The 19,301-nt window shown below is 36.1% G+C and overlaps 1 protein-coding gene across 2 annotated transcripts in view; it reads right to left on the reverse strand.

Annotated features, from left to right (window-relative positions):
- SPACA1 (sperm acrosome associated 1) overlaps positions 1-19,301 on the reverse strand; it is a 208,680-nt gene that overhangs the window by 20,241 nt on the left and 169,138 nt on the right. The gene's annotated exons all lie outside the window — the stretch shown is intronic.

A 19,301-nucleotide genomic window follows, 5' to 3' on the forward strand; every position in this document is an offset into this window, starting at 1 on the left:
GCTTGAGATGAACACACACACACACACACACACACACACACACACACACAAACACACACAAAGCCAGAAGATGAAAACCACTGCCACTGAAAAGACATGCATGAAAAATATATATGTACATCCACTTAATATAATATTCTAAGTATTGCTGTAATGTTACATTACAAAGTTATCAACATTGTTTTATAGTAGAATTTATGAGAATAGGTGTCTGGGAGACAAATTGATTTTGGTTTTAATATGCTTGAATTGGTAAAAAGCATTCCGCATAGTAATCCCCCAGAGAGAGGGCCGTCAAACCACTTTTATCCTATTTCTCTTCTTAAGGGGAAAAGAGTTTTCTCTTCCTGGAGCAAGTGTCTAAGAGCAGAACTTCTCCCCTGTATTTTTATTTTTATTTATTTATTTTTTAAGCTGTGCCATGCAGCATGTGGGATCTTAGTTCCCAGACCACGGATCAAACTCACGCCCACTGCATTGGAAGCGTGGAGTCTTTACCACTGGACCACTAGGGAAGTTCCCTCCCTGATCTTTCTGTTTAGCACCCTTATTCCTGTTGTGCTCTCATTCTCTGTCCATCACTTAAAACTATATTGCTACATGGAGGAATTTCATGGTAGAAACTAGGAGGGCCCCCCCCTGAATTTTTGTACATAGAAATAGTGGTTTCAAATAGTCATATTACATTCTCTCTGTCTATCACATGTTCAGTAGTTTTTTGCTCTTATTCCAGTCTCAGCCTCTCCTACCCCTTTATTTTCTCATGTAATGCAGCTGCCCGCAAAGCCCTTCTTTTAAAGGCCTCCTTAAGGCAATGAGAATTTACAAAGTGTTAAGGGAAGAATAGTATCCAAAAGATATTCTTTCTCTATTTTAATAACAAGAATTGAAAAACCATTGAAAATTGAATAATATTCTAGAAAAATGTGGTCAGCATTTTGTGAAAAGAGTAAGTGTCACATGTGAATAAGTTTTGACTTATTTGTAAGGCTAAGCCACATTTTCTAAAATTGAATAAGGTTCTCTGTCAGTGGTTATTCAGGTTATAGGTGCACAGGCACCTACATGTGCTACATGATTAAAAAATAAAGTAGAATTTTAGAATTTGCCCATATCTTTTGGTTTCCCCTGCAATTTTTTTGATCTAATATTGTGCTTATTTCTTTTAGTTTTGAATCCATGCTATGAACAAGTACTCTCATTTCCCTTAGTTACTGAGAAACCAGGTCTGTTCCACAATCCCATTTCATTACTGTTCTACCCACACCCACTCCAAACCCAACTTAACTGCTTTCCTGTTTCATTTATCTAATTCCTCCAAAATAGAAGTACCCCTCACCCTGCATTCTGAACACAGACTCCCAGGTGACAAGCCTAAACTGTCCTAATTTCTGAGCTCAAAATTTCTCCAAAATCTCAAGTTTATAATTATACCTCTAGCTCTACTCCCTACTGCCACCATAGCAGAAACCCCACGGAGTATTACAGCTCCCTTAGTTTTAGGATATATATTCATGATAAAAGTCTTTTATCAGATGTGTGTTTTGCAAATATTTTCTTCCAGTCTGTAGCTTAGCTTTTCATTCTTCTAGCTGTATCTTTTCAGGAGTAGAAGATTTAAATTTTATTTAGTCCAATTTGCCCATTCTTTTATGGGTTGAGTTTGGTGTCTTATCTAGGAAATCTTTGCAAGGTTGCAGATTCCCTCCAGAAATTTTAGGTTTTATATTTAGGTTTATGACACATTTTGAGTTAATTTTTGTATGTGGGTAGGGGTATGGGTTAAATTTCATTTTTTAACAGGGGTATTCAATTATCCTGACACCATTTGTTGAAAAAAAAAAAAGCACCACTGAATTGCCTTTTCACTATTGTCACAAATCAGTTTTTCCTATGTGTGAGTCTATTTCAGAGCTCTATACTGTTCCATTGATCTGTCTATCACACTGTTTTGATTACTGTAGCTTTATTATAGTCTTGAAATCAGGTAGTTTCAATCTTCCAGCTTTGTTCTACTGTTCCAAAATTATTTTGACTATTCTAAGTCTTTGCATCTTTGTATGAATTTTAGAGTCAGTATGTCAATTCCAACAAAAAGTCTGCTAAGGTTTTGATTGGCCTTGAATTTACAGCTTAATTTAGAAATAAAAGACCTCTTATCATTAGTGAGTCTTCAGACTCATGAACAAGGTAAACCCCTTTCAATCTTTAAAATTTTCTGCAATGTTTTGTAGTTTTTAGCATATGGATCTTCTGTATCTTTTGTCAAAATTGTCCATAAGTAGTTCATATATAATGGCTTTGTTAATGGTATTATTTTAAATTTCAATGCTGATTGTTCATTGCTAGTATATAAAAATAAAAATTTGTATATTGATCTTGTATACTGCAACTTTCCTAAACACACTTATTAGTTCTAATAGGTTTCTTGTATAGTCCTTTGGCTTTTCTATATAGACAATCATGCCATCTGTGAATAAAGACACTTTTTCCATTCTAATCTGGATATATTTTACTTATTTTTCTTGCTTTATTGCAATGACTACAGTCCCCAGTCTGAGGTTAAATAGAAGTGATGTAGGCAGACCTCTTTGTCTTTTTCATGATCTTAGAGGGACAGAATTTAGTCTTTTACCATTAAGTGTGATGTTAGCTGTAGGTTTTTTTGCAGTTCTGTGTCAGGTTGAAGTTCTGTTTTATTCTTAGTTTCATTTTGTTTTGGTTTTTAATCAGGAATGGATGTTGGATTATGTCATATGTTTTTTCTATGTCTATCGAGATGATTTTTTTAGTTTATTAATATGATGAATTATATTGGTTGATTATCTAATGTTAACCCAACCCTGCATTCCTGGGATGAAATCTACTTCATCATTATGATTTAGTTTATCTTTTTTATATATTGTTGCATTCATTTGGCTAATATTTTGTTTATAATTTTTACATCTATATTCATGAAGGATATTAGTCTGTAGTTTTCTTGTAATGTCTTTGTCTTGTTTGGGTATCAGTGCAATGCTGGCCTCATAGTATGAGTTGGGGAATATTCTTTCCTCTTCAGTGTTCTGGAAAAGTTTGTTTGAATTGTCATTATTGCCTTTTTAATATTTGGTTTAATTCACCTGTAAATTATCATCCTGAATATTTCTTCATGGGAAGATTTTTAACTACAAATTCCATCTCTTTAATAGATACAGGTTTGTTCAGGTTATCTGTTTCTTTTGGAGTGAGCTTTAGTAGTTTGTGTCTTCTAAGGAATTTCACCTTAGTTGTCAAATTCAGAGGGATAACAGTGTTTATAAAATTTCCTTATTATCCATTTATTATCTGTGGAATCCACAGTGATGTTACCTCTCTCATTTCTGATATTGCTAATTTATATCTTCTCTCTCAGTCAGGCTAAAAGCTTATCAGTTTTATTGATATACTCTCAAAGAACCAGCTTTTGATTCCAATGACTTTCTCTGTTGTTTCTATACTTTCTATTTCATTGATTTCTGCTTTGATCTTTATTTGCTTCTTGTGTCTAGTTTGGATTTAACTTGCTCTTCTTTTTCTGGTTCCTTAAGATGAAAGATGAGGTCATTGTTTCGAGACTTTTCTTACTTTTTAATATAGGCATTCAGTGCTATAAATTTCTTCCTAAGTACTGCTTTAGCATTAGCTCAGTTTCTCATTTGCTGTTGTTTCATTTTTATTCAATTAAAAATATTTTCTAATTTTCGTTTTGATTTCTTCTTTGACTCGTGGATTGTTTAGAAGTGTGACATTTAGTTTTCACATATTTGGGAACTTTCCAAATATTTTTCTATTGGTTTCTAATTAGTTGTATTACAGTCGGGGACATATTGATATTTTGTATTATGACTCGAATCCTTTTATTAAGATTAGTTTTATGGTCTAGAATATGATCTATATTGGTAAATGTTTCATGTGCATGTGAAAAGAATATGTATTCTTCTCTTGTTTGTTTTTTTTTTATTTTTGGCTGCGTTGGGTCTTCGTTGCTGCACATGGGCTTTCTCTAGCTGTGGTGAGCGGGGGCTACTCTTCATTGCGGTGCACAGGCTTCTCATTGCAGTGGCTTCTCTTGTTGTGGAGCACATGCTGTAGGCACACAGGCTTCAGTAGTTGTGGCACGTGGGCTCAGTAGTTGTGGCTCGCGGGCTCTGGAGCGCAGGCTCAGTAGTTGTTGCACACTTGCTTAGTTGCTCAGCGGCATGTGGCATCTTCCCGGACCAGGGCTCAAACCCATGTCCTCTGCATTGGCAGGCGGATTCTTAACCACTGCACCACCAGGGAAGTCCCTTCTTCTCTTGTTTGGTGCTTGTTCTACAAATGTCAGTTAGGTCAAGTTGATTGATAATATATGTCAAGTCAGCTATATCTGTGCTAATTTTATGTATACTTACTCTATCAGTTATTAAAAGATAGGTATTAAAGTCTCTAACCATAATTGTGGATTTGTTTATTGTTCCTTGCAACTTTATCAATTTTTGCTTTGTTTATTTTGAAGTTCCATTATTAGGGGCTTACATATTTAAGATTTTTATGTTCTAATGATTAATGACCCATTTATCTTCTGAAATAACCACCTTTATCCCTGGTAATATCCTCTTCTCTGAAATCTACTTTTTCTTACAGTAAAATAGCTAATCCAAGATAGAGTGGAAAAAAATAGCTATCTTTTGACTAATGTTAGAATGGTATATCTTTTTCTGTCCTTTCACTTTTAACCTAATTGTGGCTTTATATTTAAATTGTGGCTTTGGTAGGAAACATATAGTTGCTTTTTGTTAAATAAAACTTTTTATTTTGAGACAATTGTAGATTCACATGCAGTTGTAAGAAGTTATGTAGAGAAGACCCATGTGCCCTTTATCCAGTTTTCCCCAATAGTTTGCAAAACTGTAGTAAAATATCAACCAGGATTTAACATTTACACAGTCAAGAGACAGAACATTTGCTTCACCTCAAAGACTCCTCATGTTGCCCTTTTATTGTAGCTACACCCACTCTCTGCTACTCAAATTCCTCCTTAACCCCTTGCAACCACTAATCTATTGTCCATTTCTATGATTTTGTCAATTCAAGAATGCTGTATAAATGGAATCATTCAGTAAGTAATCTCTCGGGATTACCGTTTTTTATTCAGTATAACGTGTATATCAAGAGTTTGCCCCTTTTTATGGTTTAGTATTCCATGGTATGAATGTAACACAGTTTGTTTAACCTCACCCATTGAAGGATACCTGTTTTGTTTCTAGTTTTTGGCTATTACAAATGAAGTTGATACAAACACCTGTATGTAGATATTTGTGTTAACATAAATTTTACTTCTCTGGAATAAATGCCAAGAGCACAGTTGCTGGGTTGTATGCTAAGTGCATATTTAGTTTTTAAAGAAACTGCCATACTGTTTTCCAGAGTAACTGTACCACTTTATGTTCCTGCCAGCAATGTATGAGTGATCCAGTTTCTTCACATCCTCACCAACATTTGGTATTGTCACTTAAAAAAAAAATTCTAGCCATTTTGATAGGTGTATTCTACGTTCTAACTACTAGTCCTCTGTCAGATATGTGGTTTGAAAATATTTTCTCCCAGTGTGTAGCTTGTCTTTTTAACCTCTTAACAAAGTCTTACATGGGGCAAAATTTTTAATTTTAAGGAAGTCCAATTTAACAGTTTTCATTTGATTGATCAGGCTGTTGATGTCAAGTCTAAGAACTCTTTGCCTGGCCCTATCCTGAAGATTTTCTCCTATGCTTTTTTCTGAAAGTTTTACAGTTTTACATTTTATACTTAAGTCTATGATCTATTTTGAGTTAACTTTATGTAAGGTGTGAGACTTAGAGCTTTGGGTTGGTTTTGGTTTTGGAGGGGGCAGGGTTTGCCTATGGATATCTAGTTATTCCAGCATAGTGTGTTGAAAAGGCTGTTCTTCCTCCGTTGAATGGCATTGGCACCCTTGTCAAAGATTAGTTGGTCATATTTGTGTAGGTCTATTTCTGGGTTCTCTGTTCTGTTCCACTGATCTATGTGTCTATCCCTTTGCCAACACTACAGAGTCTTGATACTGTAGCTACATAATTAATCTTGAAATGGGGTATATTGTTTTCTTCCACTCTTTTTCTTATTCAAAAAAATTTGTAGCTATTCTAGTTCCTTTACATTTTCATATAAATTCTAGAATAATCTGCCTGTATCTACAAGAAATTTTGATAGGAATTATGTTAAACTTGTATATCAATTTGAGGAGAATTGATGTTTTTACTCTGTGAATCTTCCAATCATGAACATGGTATTCTCTCCAATTATTATTTATATATTTGGTAGCTTTTACCATATGTGTTGTACACATTTTGTTAGATTTATTCCTTAGTATTTTTCTCTTCTTCGGTGATTTTAAATGGTGTTGTATTTTAAATTGTTTCTGTGTGTTCATTGAAATATAATTGATTTTTGTATGTTTATCTTGTATCCTATGAACTTGCTAAACTCACTTATTAATTCTAGACTTTGTGCAGCTTTCTTGGAATTTTCCACACAGACAATCATGTCTTATGTAAATAAGGACAGTTTTATTTCTTCCTTTCTAATCTGAATGCCTTTTATTTCCTTTTCTTGCCTTCCTGCACTGGCCAGAACTTCCAGTACTAGGTTGAATAAAAGTGATGAGAGCAGACATCTTTGCCTTTTTCCCAACTTCGGGAGGAAAGCATGGAGTCTTTCACTGTTAAGTATAATGTTAGCTATTGGTTTTTGCAGATGTTCTTTAAACAAGTTGAGGAAGTCCTCCTTATTGCTCTTTTTCTGGTAGTTTTGTCATGAATGGATGTTTAATTTTGTCAAATGCTTTTTCTGCATCAGTTGATATGATCATGTGATTTTTCTTCTTGATAGCCTGTTTGTGTGATGGATTACGTTGATTGATTTTTGAATATCGAACCAGCTTTGCATCCCTGGAATAAACCCACTTGATCACAGTGTGTAATTCTTTTTTATATACTGCTAAATCCTATTTGCTAGTATTTTGTTAAGGATTTAAAAATCTAAATTCTCGAGGGATATTGGTCTGTAGTTTTCTTTTTCTGTACTGTCTTTCTTTTTTGGGGGGCAGGTATCAGGGTAAAGCTGGCCTCACTGAATGAATTGTGAAGTGTTACCCTTCTGTTTTCTGGAAGAGATTGTATAGAATTGGTGTTAATTCTTTAAACACTTGGTAGAATTCTCTAGTGAAACCATTTGGGCCTCAATATTTCTTTTGAGGGAATTTTTAAATTACAAATCAATTTTCTTTATAGTTGTAGGGCTATGCAAATGATCTGTTCCATGTTGGGTGAGTTTTAGTAGTTTGTGCTTTTTGAGGAGTTGGTCCATATTGTCTAAGTTGTCAGATTTATGGATGTGGAGTTCTTTGTAGTATCCCCTTATCTTTCTGCTGTCTGAAGTGTCTGTAATGACATCCCTTGTTTTATTCTTGATATTGATAATTTGTGTCTTCTCTTTTTTTTTTTCTTCGTCACCCTTGCTAGAGGTTTGTCAATTTTATTGATCTTTTCAAAGAGTGAGCTTTTTGTTTCATTAATTTTCTCTATATTCTGTCTTTAATTTCATTGAGTTTTATTCATATGTTATTTCTTTTCTTTTGCTTGCTTTGGGTTTATTTTCCATTTCTTTTTCTAGGTTCTTGAGGTGCAAGCTTAAATTATTGATTTGAGACTTTTTCTCTTTTCTACTGTAAGCATTTAGTGCTATAAATATTCATCTCAGCTGTAGGTATGTCCCAGAAATTTTGGTATATTGTATTTTTATTTAGTTTAAATTATTTTTTATATCCTTTGAGGTTTTCTCTTTGACCCATGGATTATTTAATAGCATATTGTTTAGTTTCCACGTGCTTGGAGATTTTCCTGTTATCTCCCTGTTATTGAGTCCTAATTTAAGTCCATTGTGGTCAGAGAACATAGTGTATGATTTCAGTTCTTTTAAATTTGTTGAGGTTTGTTTTGTGGCCCAGGATATGGTTTATATTGGTATGTTCCACTGGCACTTGGTAATAATCTATATTCAGCTGTTGTTGAGTGGAACATTCTATAAATGTCAATTGTTTCCTGTTGGTTGATGGTGCTGTTGAGTTCTTCTATATGCTTCCTGATTTTTCTACCTAGTTGTTATATCTGTTGCTAAGAGAGTGGTGTGGGAGTCTCCAGCTATAATTTTGGATCATCTGTTTCTCCTTTCAGTCCTATCAGTTTTTGCTTCACACATTTTGTAAATCTTGTTTGCTGCATACCCATTTAGAATTGTAGTGTCTTCTTGGTGGATTGACCTGTTTATCATTATGTGATGTCAGTTCCATCTCCTCAACTCAGAGAGTCCATCAGGCTCTGCCTGGCTTTACCTTCCCTGTGCCACAGACTGGAAACTCTCTCAAGGCAATATACTGGGGCTACTGTAGGTTCACTTCATTTGTTTTCCATCATTCAGGAATGACTGCACTTCATTGCCTGATTGTCTGTGTCTTGAAAACTGTTGTTTCATATATTTGTTTTTTTTTTTGCGGGGGGTGGGGGGAAGAATTGCTAGAGATGGCAGGGTAAAACTGGCCCCTCTTATTCCATCTTTGGTGTAAGCCAAAGTCTCAATATGAGTTTTATTAGTATTGGATGTAGTGACTCGTTCTCTGGGCTTCTGTTCTCTAAATGACAATCTAGGAAATTCAGACCTTCAGAAAGCTCCAATTAATTATGAATAAGGTGTTGTCTAACTTTACATTACCGTGCAGTGATATGGTTAGATCTCTGGGACTTTCTCTTGAGAGCCAAGTTTTGTAGCTCCTCTGAGTCCACATTTTCTACACCTCAGATACCTCTTCTAGAGCATCTTCTGTGAATGTTTATCATTAATTGACTAGCAGGTAGCGTAATTTCCTTATAAGAGCCAAGTATTTAGGGGGAAGTATCCAATAGACATCACTGTTAGTCATCATTTCTAGACATTAGATAGCTTTCCAAGTTTAAGATGGCTTTTCCCCCAGTGTATCTGAGTTGTACAGGCTTTTATGCAATTACTGTGTGATAACTAATTCTAAGTACCTTTAAAATAAATGAATCATTTACACTTATAACCTGAGTTTTAAATTAATAGTTGATTTAATAAAAATGCTTTTATTTGTAAATAGCACCAGCCGCTACCCTATCAGTGCAACCTGTCAGAGCATTGTGTATCATAATAGAATCATTATCCCTTCTTTCCAAGTGTTTCGTAAGAAAGTCTTCACTCCAAATTTAGGACCAGTTGATTCAAACAGTGGCACATCTCCTCTTTTCCTATCCATAGTATACAGTCGATGGAATTGTGAATATTATTTTGAGGTTATAGATGAAAGGTCATCTTATATTTGATTTGTTAAATCTTGAATCAGTCTTACACAGTTACTCTTGACTTTCTAATTAGAATATATTTGTATCCAAGAAGTCATAACCATCCAAAACCTGTATGCACCTAACAACTGGGTGTCAAAATATAAAAGGAAAAAATTTTTGGAAATGAAAGGATAAATAGACAAATCCACTGTTATAGTGGGAGACTTCAACACCCTTCTTTGAAGTAACTGAGAGTTCAAGTAAGCAGAATTTAAAATTTAAAGATACAGTTGACCTGAGTAGCACTATCAATCAATGGGATCTAACTGACATTTATAAAATGTTCCATCTGACAGCAACAGAATACACATTCTTCTCAAGCTAACCTGGAACATTCATCAAGATAGATCATATAATGAGCCATAAGACACACAGTAAGAGAGATTTAAAAGCAGAAATCATACAAAGTATGTTCTCAGACCACAATCGAATTAAACTAGAAATCAGTAAAATATTGTTGGAAAATCACTCAGATATTTGGACATTGACCGACACACTTCCAAATAACACATGAATCAAGCAATAAATCTCAAGGGAAACAGAAATATTTTGAACTAAGTGAAGATTAAAACACTACTTATCAAAATTTTGTGAAATATAATAAAAACAGTGCTTAGAGGGAATTTTACAGTATTGAATGTATGTATTAGAAGATAAAATAGATCTAAAAAGTCAATAATCTAGGCATCCACCTTAGGGAACTAGAAAAAGAAAAAAATTAAACCCAAAGTAAGCAGAAGAAATAAATAATAAAAACTAGAACAGAAATCAGTGAAATTGAAAACAGGACATCAGTGGAGAAGATCAACAGAACCAAAAGCTTTGAAAAGATCGATAAAATCCATACCTCTAGCTAGGCTAATTAAGAAAAAAAGAGAGAAGATACAACTAATATCAGAAAGGAAAGAGGGGGCATCACTACTGATCCCATGGGCATTAGAAGGATAGTAAAGGAATATTATGAACAACTCTATGCCTGCAAATTTGACAACCTAGATGAAATGGACCAACTCCTAGAAAGACACAATCTGCCAAAATTTACACAAGGAGAAATAGACAATCTGAACAGGCCTATATCTATTAAGAAAATTAATAAGCTGCCAAACCCAAAAAGTACCATGCCTAGGTGAGTTCATTGGTGAATTCTACCAAACATTTAAGGAAGAAATTATACCAATTCTCTACAATCTCTTCCAGAAAATAGAAGCAGAGACAATACTTCCTAACTCATTCTGTGAGACCACATTGCTCTAATACTAAAATTAGACAAAGACATTACAAGAAAGGAAAACCTATAGACCCATAGCTCTCATAAAGATAGATGTAAAAATTTTCAACAAAGTATTAGTAAATCAGATCTAATAAGGTATGAAAAGAATTATACACTGTGACCAAGTGGGATTTATTCCAGGTATGCAAGGCTACTTCAGCATTCAAAAATCAATCAGTATAATCCATTATATCAACAGGCTAAAAAAAAAATCACATGATCACATCAATAGATGTAGAAAAATCATTTGACAAAATCTAACACCCATTCATGATTAAAAAAAAATAACTGAGCAAACTAGGAATAGAGAACTTTCTCAACTTGATATAGAACATCTACAAAAACTCTACAGCTAACACATTACTTAATGGTGAAAAACTAGATGTTTTCTCCCTAACATCAAGAAGAAAGCAAGAATGTCTGCTCTCACCACTCCTAGTCAACATTGTATGGGAAATCCTAGCTGATGCGATAAAACAAGAAAAGGAAATAAAAAGTATATAGATTGGAAAAGAAGAAATAAAACTATCTTTGTTTGCAGATGACATGATTGCCTATATAAAAAATGTGGAAGACTAAACAACAAAAAATCTTTTGGAACTAATAAGCAATTATAACAAGGTTGCAGGAGACAAAGTTAATATATAGAAGTCAATTGCTTTCTTACATACTGGCTATGAAACATTGAAATTTGAAATAAAAACACAATATCATATACATTAGCACCAAAAAACCCACTTAAGTATAAATCTAACAAAATATGTGATAAATTGCAAAACTCTGATGAAAGAAATCAAGGAATATCTAAATATATGGAGAGATATTCCATGTACATGAATAGGAAGACTCAATATTTTCAATTTGTCAGTTCTTTCCAACTTGATTGTAAATTTAACACAGTCCCAATAAAAATCCTAGTTTGTGGATATTAACAACCTGAGTCTAATGTTTACATGGAAAGATAAAAGAATCAGAGTAGCCAACACAATATTTAAAGGAGAAGAACAAATCAGAGGACACTACCTGACTTTGAGATTTAATATAAAGCTACATAATCAAAACAATGTGATATTGCCCCTCCTCCTGCCAAGAAAAAAAAAAGATAAATAGTTCAATGGAACAGCAGAGAGCCCAGAAATAGACCCAAACAAATATAGTTGACAGAGCTTTGACAGAGGAGCAAAATCAATCCAGTGGAGAAAGGATAATGTTTTCAACAAATGGTGCTGTAATAACAGGTCATCATATGCAAAAATAAAAACAAACAAAAAAACAACTTAATTCAAAGTGGAATTATATTTAAATGTAAAATACAAACTATAAAACTAATAGAAGATAACATAGGAGAAAATCTAGGGGACCTTGGGATTGGCAATAAGTTCTTAGATACAACACCAAAAGCCTGATCCACAAAAGAAAAAATAGATAAGTTGGACTTCATTAAAATAAAAAACTTCTGCTGTCAAAGACATGTTAAGAGATTGAAAAGACAAGCCACAAGCTGGGAGAAAATACTTGCAAAACACATATATGATAAAGGACTGGTATCCAAAATATGCAAAGAACTCTTAAAACTCAGTAATAAGACAACCTGTTTTAAAATGGGCCAAAGATTTGACTAGATACCTCATCAGAGAAGATATACAGGTGGCAAATAAGCATACAAAAACCTGTTCAACAGTAAATATCATTAGAGAATTGTGAATTAAACAACAATGATATATCACTACATACCTAAAATTCATTCATTGCTGGTAGAAATGCAAAGAAGACTGTTTGGCAGTATTTCTAAAACTAAACATATTTTCATACAGTATCTTACCAAATTGTCAAACAAGGAGCAGTTGAGCTCCTTGATATTTACTTTGAGTAGAAAACCTAAGACCACACAAAAACGTGCACATGGATATTTACAGCAGCATTATTCATGATTGCTAATACTTGAAAGCAACAAAGAGGTGAATGGATCAACAAATTGTGGTACATCCATACAACAGAGTATTATTCAGCAATTTTAAAGAAATGAGCTATCAAGGCATGAAAAGACATTGAGGATCCTTAAATGTATATGGCTTTGTGAAAGAAGCCAATCTGAAAAGTCTACATACTGTATGATTCCAACTACATAACATTCTGGAAAAGGCAAAACTATGTATACAATAAAAAGATTAATGGTGATAGAAGTTTGGGGAAGGGAGAAATGAATAGGTGGAGCACAGGTGATTTTTAGGGAGGGAAACTGTTCTGTATGTTGTTGTAATAGTAGATTTTGTCATTATTTGTCAAAACCCACAGAATGTACAACACAAAGAGTGAATTCTAATGTAAACTATGGACTTTGGTTCATAAGAATGTATCAATATTGGCTTATCAATTGTTTTAACAAATGTACTACACTAATGCAAGTTGTTAATAATAGGGGAAACTGGGGAAGGGAGGCAGGGGAAAGAGCGGAGGTTTCCATTTACCGTACAGGAACTCTCTCCTTTCTGCACAGTTTTTCTGTAAACCTAAAACTGCTCAAAAAATAAAGTATATTAATTTTTTTAATTAAAAGAAAAAAAGAGCAAGAAAGAGAGCTGAAGCAGGGAAAACAGTGAGCATAAGGCTACACTTCCCAAACTTTTTTCGACCTATTTCATGGTGGAGTGACCATCCAGTCTTTAGCTACTTCCAGACCTACTCAGAAGATTACAGAGCACAATATATCAACACATCTGCAGCCAATTTACAGCTTAGGCTACAGAATACCTGTTGGGAAATTTTGCTCTAAGAAAACAAGAGAGAAAAAGTGAATTTTAATGGTAGTTTTAATTATTGTCATTGTGAAAAATCATGAGCTGTATACCGATTAATTAGCAAGTTGGAAATAGTTATTTCTATTGCTGGCCTGATGTGGTGAAATTGGAATGCTCTAACAATGCAGGTTTCAAAATAAATTGTTACAGACTTTTTCTAAAACAACATAGCCATAAGTTTTCAAAACCCTATAATATTATATATACTTGAATCCAATAATTTATTATTGGTAATTTACGCTATGGAAATGAACTTAATGAATTAAATTATTGTACAAAGATGTTTATTACTACATTACTTATAATAACAAAACATGAAAACTCTGAATATCCATATAATAGGAGAATGATTGAATAATCTTTGTTCATCAACTCAATGGGATGTGATGCAGCCATTACAAATCATGATTAGGAAGTTTCGTTATAGTTTGAATTGCTGTTAATAATCATGATTACAGTTAGCTCAACATAGCACTCTGTGAAAAAGACTGAATACAAAAGCTTCAAACATTACATTCTTTCCTTTTAACCTCCACAATTTTGTCCATGCTCGCTCCTTAACTTGGTATAAATGGATCAGTGTACAGATACAACTATGTAAACGTCATATGCGAATACACAGATTCTGGCAAGGCACTGAAATTTAAAAGCCACATGGTGAGATTTAGGATTTCCTTTGTTTAATTTTTAAATTCCTGCCATTGTTTGTATAATAAATAATTGATCTTTCAATGACTGGCAGTGCTATGCTTCTTTTAATTCAGTAGGGATTTAAGAGACCTGAATGGTCACCCTTGAACAGTCATCACGGCAGTACCTACACTGGCAGAAAAATGTGAGCATTTAGGAACTTACCCAGATAATTCAACATCCTGACCGACCCCCTTCTCTACACCCCACCCCCCAAATTATCACTTTTCAAAAATCGTACAGAAAATTAAAACAGGTTTTTTTCCTTTAGATAAAACTGTCTCAACTCTCAACTCACTTTGCTGGTTACAATCTGTTACAGCAGTGCTTCTCAAAGTTTAATTGCATACGAATCGCCGGGGGATGTTATTAAAAGGCAGGCTTTGATTTGGTAGATTTAGGGTGGGGCCTGAGCTTCTTCATTTCTAACTAGCTCCCAGGTGATGCCTACACTGCTGGTCCAACAACCATACTTGAGTAAATAATCATATAGCATTTGAGTAATTTACTTATCTAGTGAATCCCGATAATTCATGTACTTATGTATGTTTGTATACCTATGCATGCATATGCATATCTGTGCATACATATGCATAAACACATACACATATTCAAAGCGTTCTGTCAGGTTTGGCCATCAACATCAAGCAAATTTTGGAAACTGCCCAGTTTACACTGTAATATATGCTATATAGACAGCCTAGTATCCTTAGTTTTCTCATTTTTGAAACAAAGATAATAAAAAGTGGGTTACCTACTGTTCCTGAATTCTGTGGAAGGAAGAAAGAAAGGAATGTTGTGGAGTTAGATCGTTGTTGGCAGAGACTTGACTGGTTCAGTGATAAAAGCAAAATCTGGTTGTAAATGTTCAAAAAGCATCAGTAGACTTTTGTAACTCTTGCTGATGAAATTGACATTTAGCACTTTTCTTTCTCATAGACTATGCTCAATAAATATTTGTTCAGTGAACGCCACATGAACAAATGCATGAACACCTACAGCTATGTCTTTGTAATGTATCCCATGCAGTAATTTTCAGCTACTGGCTGAAAACGTTATCTTTTTTTTTCTTCATGGTGTTCTCAAATGATAACCTGATCGACGTCAACTCTGATGAAAGTATTCATTTTGTGGAAAATCTTAAATCAGTGAAATGCTGTTTTCTATGACATAGTGCTTGAATTGATAATATCTTCCAGAGTCAGTGAGTAACTATCAACAAATTTTATTTTCCAGACACTGTCCTCAGCAAATATAATGCTGAGAGGTCAGGGCCCATCTGCAGGGTGTAAAGAGGCAGCGTCTGAAATACTCTTCTCGCTTCTTCCTTTGCATAGATAATGCATTGCTTTCCCCTACTGAATAGGAATTGTTGCCATAGTAATGCTTTAAAAACACTCCTAGGTCAATATCAGAACTGCAGAAAGTATCTCAAATATGCTATGCAATTTGTGAGTCTAAAGCTATACCCTCACTCTTGTTTATTTGCTCAACTGTGGAATAAAGATTTGAGCCACTCCTCACGACTGGTCAGTTCTGTGATGTGAAGAATGAGTCAGTCAACCAACAAGTGTCCTGTGAATGCTTCCCAAGCAGAGGACTGACTGTGCAAGGCGTTAAAATACAACACGTCATATGCAGAGGCTTTGGCTCCGCCAATCTAGAAAAATGCAGTGCTAACTGTACCAGGAACCAGGATCCCCGCTGTCCCTTAAATGCACACTCTGATATGTGCCATATTATGGTTATTAGTTCACATAAGGAAAATAAATATCTTTCTTTTCTCATTGTCCTATTCATCTTTAGCTTCCCATCACAATTGCCAACCTGTCCACATAAATACCGCATAAGTACCACATGCCCCCTGCACAAAGTATGAGAAATGAGTTGCAATTCCTTATATTACAGAATGTTTAGAAACATTCGGATAGTTCAGAATCAAGAGCTAGAAGAAAAAAATATACCAATTATGTGTCTGCTTCCTTTTGTAACAAAGCTGCACATACACGGGCAGTGCTTATTATGTCAAGATGTAGATACTTATTCCAAAAGAGCCCATCATCTTCAAGTGCTGTTGCACAGAGCTCCTCACATTAGCCCAGTAGTGAATGTGCTTCTGAGGAGCTGGGGAACAAGAGGCCTGGGTTCCAGCTGTAGCCCTGCTTCCAGCCATGTGACCCTGAGCAAGTCATTTCCCCTTTCCTGAGCCTGGCTTCCCATGTGTGAAAAAGATGAAGCTGCGTTTCACAATCTCTGAGTTCCCATCTGACTATAAAACTCTATGGCTCGGGCTTCCCTGGTGGTGCAGTGGTTAAGAATCCGCCTGCCAATGCAGGGGACGCGGGTTCGAGCCCTGGTCCAGGAAGATCCCACATGCCGTGGAGCAACTAAGCCTGTGCGCCACAACTACTGAGCCTGTGCTCTAGAGCCCGCGAGCCACAGCTACTGAAGCCCATGCACCTAGAGCCCGTGCTCCACAACAAGAGAAGCCACCACAATGAGAAACCCGCGCACCACAACGAAGAGTAGCCCCCGCTCACCGCAACTAGAGAAAGCCGCACAGCAATGAAGACCCAATGCAGCCAAAAATAAATTTAAAAAAAAACAACAAAACTCTGTGGCTCCATGAAGCAGAGTAAAATATGGGATGCCCTCATCATCCTTTGGTTTTTTTGCTCCACTTTTATATTCCCTGCTGACATAGTGCAGTACTAAGTATCTGTTCTTATGGAGACCTGGCAGTAAACACAACCTGTCTGTCAAAAAGATGTAATTCAAGGGACTTCCCTGGTGGCGCAGTGGTTAAGAATCCACCTGCCAATGCAGGGGACATGGGTTCAAGCCCTGGTCCAGGAAGATCCCACATGCCGTGAAGCAACTAAGCCCGTGAGCCACAACTACTGAGCCTGCGCTCTAGAGCCTGAGAGCCACAACTACTGGAGCCCGTGCGCCTAGAGCCCGTCCTCCACCGCAATGAGAAGCCCTCGCACCGCAACGAAGAGTAGCCCCTGCTCGCCGCAACTAGAGAAAAGCCCGCGCGCAGCAACGAAGACCCAACACAGCCAAAAATAAATTAATGTTTTAAAAAAAGATTTAATTCAGTGTTTTCCCAGTCATACATATTATAGGAATAAATTCAAGAATTCACTTTGGGAGCTATAACTTCAGAGAGAACACTTGTGTTTTCAAATGTTAAATGTATATGTATGTATGTATACATATATGTTATATATGTAACATTATCAAGTGAGCACTGTCAAGTAATTGATCAAGTTGCCTTAATTTTCTATAGATCTAAACTTAGAAATAAAATCAAGTCCAGCTATATATGGCTTCTAGCCATCAGTCCTATATGATTCCCCCATTGTGGACTTGATGGAAATTGCATGAAGTTAGTCCATTGACCTGTAAAATAAGATGCAGCCTTTAAACTGCAAACTATTTTCAGTATAAACCATTCTTTGTTTGACTGGTTGTGACAGTCACTTTAGTTATATGAAAAGTGCTCAAAGTGTGGGCTCAGAACGCCAAATTATAATTTAAACATTATTTGGCATAGAGTTGACTGTGCTGCTCGGTGAATTCTTGGTTATCTGCATGTGGCAAAGTGCCATCTGCCCAGGTAATTGAAAATTGACTGTATTTTCATTAGCTTGAAATTTCTCTTGGCCTGCTCCTTTTCTCCCAGCCATCTCTGGCCACTTAACCTTTCCTCAGCAGGGTCTATTCCTTTAGTTGGAAAAAGTCAGAAACAATACTGTGTGGGACTCCTAGATAGCTAGATGTTAGAGAAGTAGTGATATTACATAAGAAGCGTATTCAGGATCTTTCTGTTTGCTCAAATTAAATGGAATGAATAATCGCAACAGCTTCCATAATTAAACAGAACTTTACACTGCTCCATGACCATCAGGCAGCATGCAGAATGAGCTGACGTGAGCAGGGTTCCTGCCTGCCTCACTGTCCTTACGCACAGCTCCCCAGACAGAAATGCTGGGTAACATAGGACAACACCACAATACAAGCCCAGCACGAAAGAAAGGTTAAAAATGTAGGAAGCAGATCCAAAGAAAGAAGCCAAAACCAGAGCAGCGTGCAATGGATAGTGTGATGTAGCAGTAGCCCAAAGAGACTGGATGGGATGGAGGCCTTAGGCACTGCTGACTCACGGACAGGAAGTTCAGCCTGGGCCCCATGCGGCTGGGAACCTAACTGGACCTTGGGCGTGAAGGTCAGAGCCCTGAAGCACTGCCTACTCTAGGGAAAAGAGGCCAGGGAAACTCCCCACTAGTCTGAATAAACCTTGATGAAGGTTGCTGTCCTCCTTGGGCTTTGGGTTGGAAAACAGTCACCAGAAATCAAAACCCAAGTTCTGTGACGCATTTGGGTGTACAACTTGGATTTATACTACCTGAATGATGGGGAAGTCTCAGGCCAAGAAACAAGCTTATAATTGGCCCAGGGCCATTGGAATCCTAGGGTCCGGAGGAAGGAGTTCCAACTGAGGGGATCTGGGAAGGTTTCCTAGTAAGGTGTTTGAGTCGGGGCTTGAAGGATAAACGGAATTTCAATAGGCAGAATTAGGGGAGGGCCAGTTCAGGTGGAGACCTACCTGGACAGAGGCACAGGAGGGAACACGTGGCATAAGGCAAGGAGTTTGTGAAGTGGGTGGAGTGAGAAGAACTGCTGAAATGTGTAGGTTAGGGACACCATAGGGTCAGAGTTTTTCAGTGTAAAAATAACTAGTATTGTGTTCAAGTTTATTGCAAATGTCATAGTATAAAAGGCAAGTAACCAGGGCTTGTTCCTTTCTGCTGTATAGTGAGCAGTGTGGCTAGTGAATGGTGTGAATGAGGGACAGGGTTGTTGAATACTGGCTGACCTCCCTCTGAGTTTTTTTGGCAAATTATTGCCTGTCATCAGGTAAACAAGACCTTGGTGCTACAACTCCCCATGCAGCTCGCTGTAGAGAAGGCCAGATGAGAAGAAGCTCAGTCTTCATATAATTTGGGGCATTGGTTCTTGTTATTTTCAGCTTGGGACTCACATTTACAACCATTGTTTGTCTGGTATGTCTTGTTCGACCATGCACAATCTCTCACTGAATCTCAG

The sequence above is a fragment of the Balaenoptera physalus genome (assembly GCF_965194825.1).
Source record: "Balaenoptera physalus genome assembly, chromosome: 9".
NCBI lineage: Eukaryota > Metazoa > Chordata > Mammalia > Artiodactyla > Balaenopteridae > Balaenoptera > Balaenoptera physalus.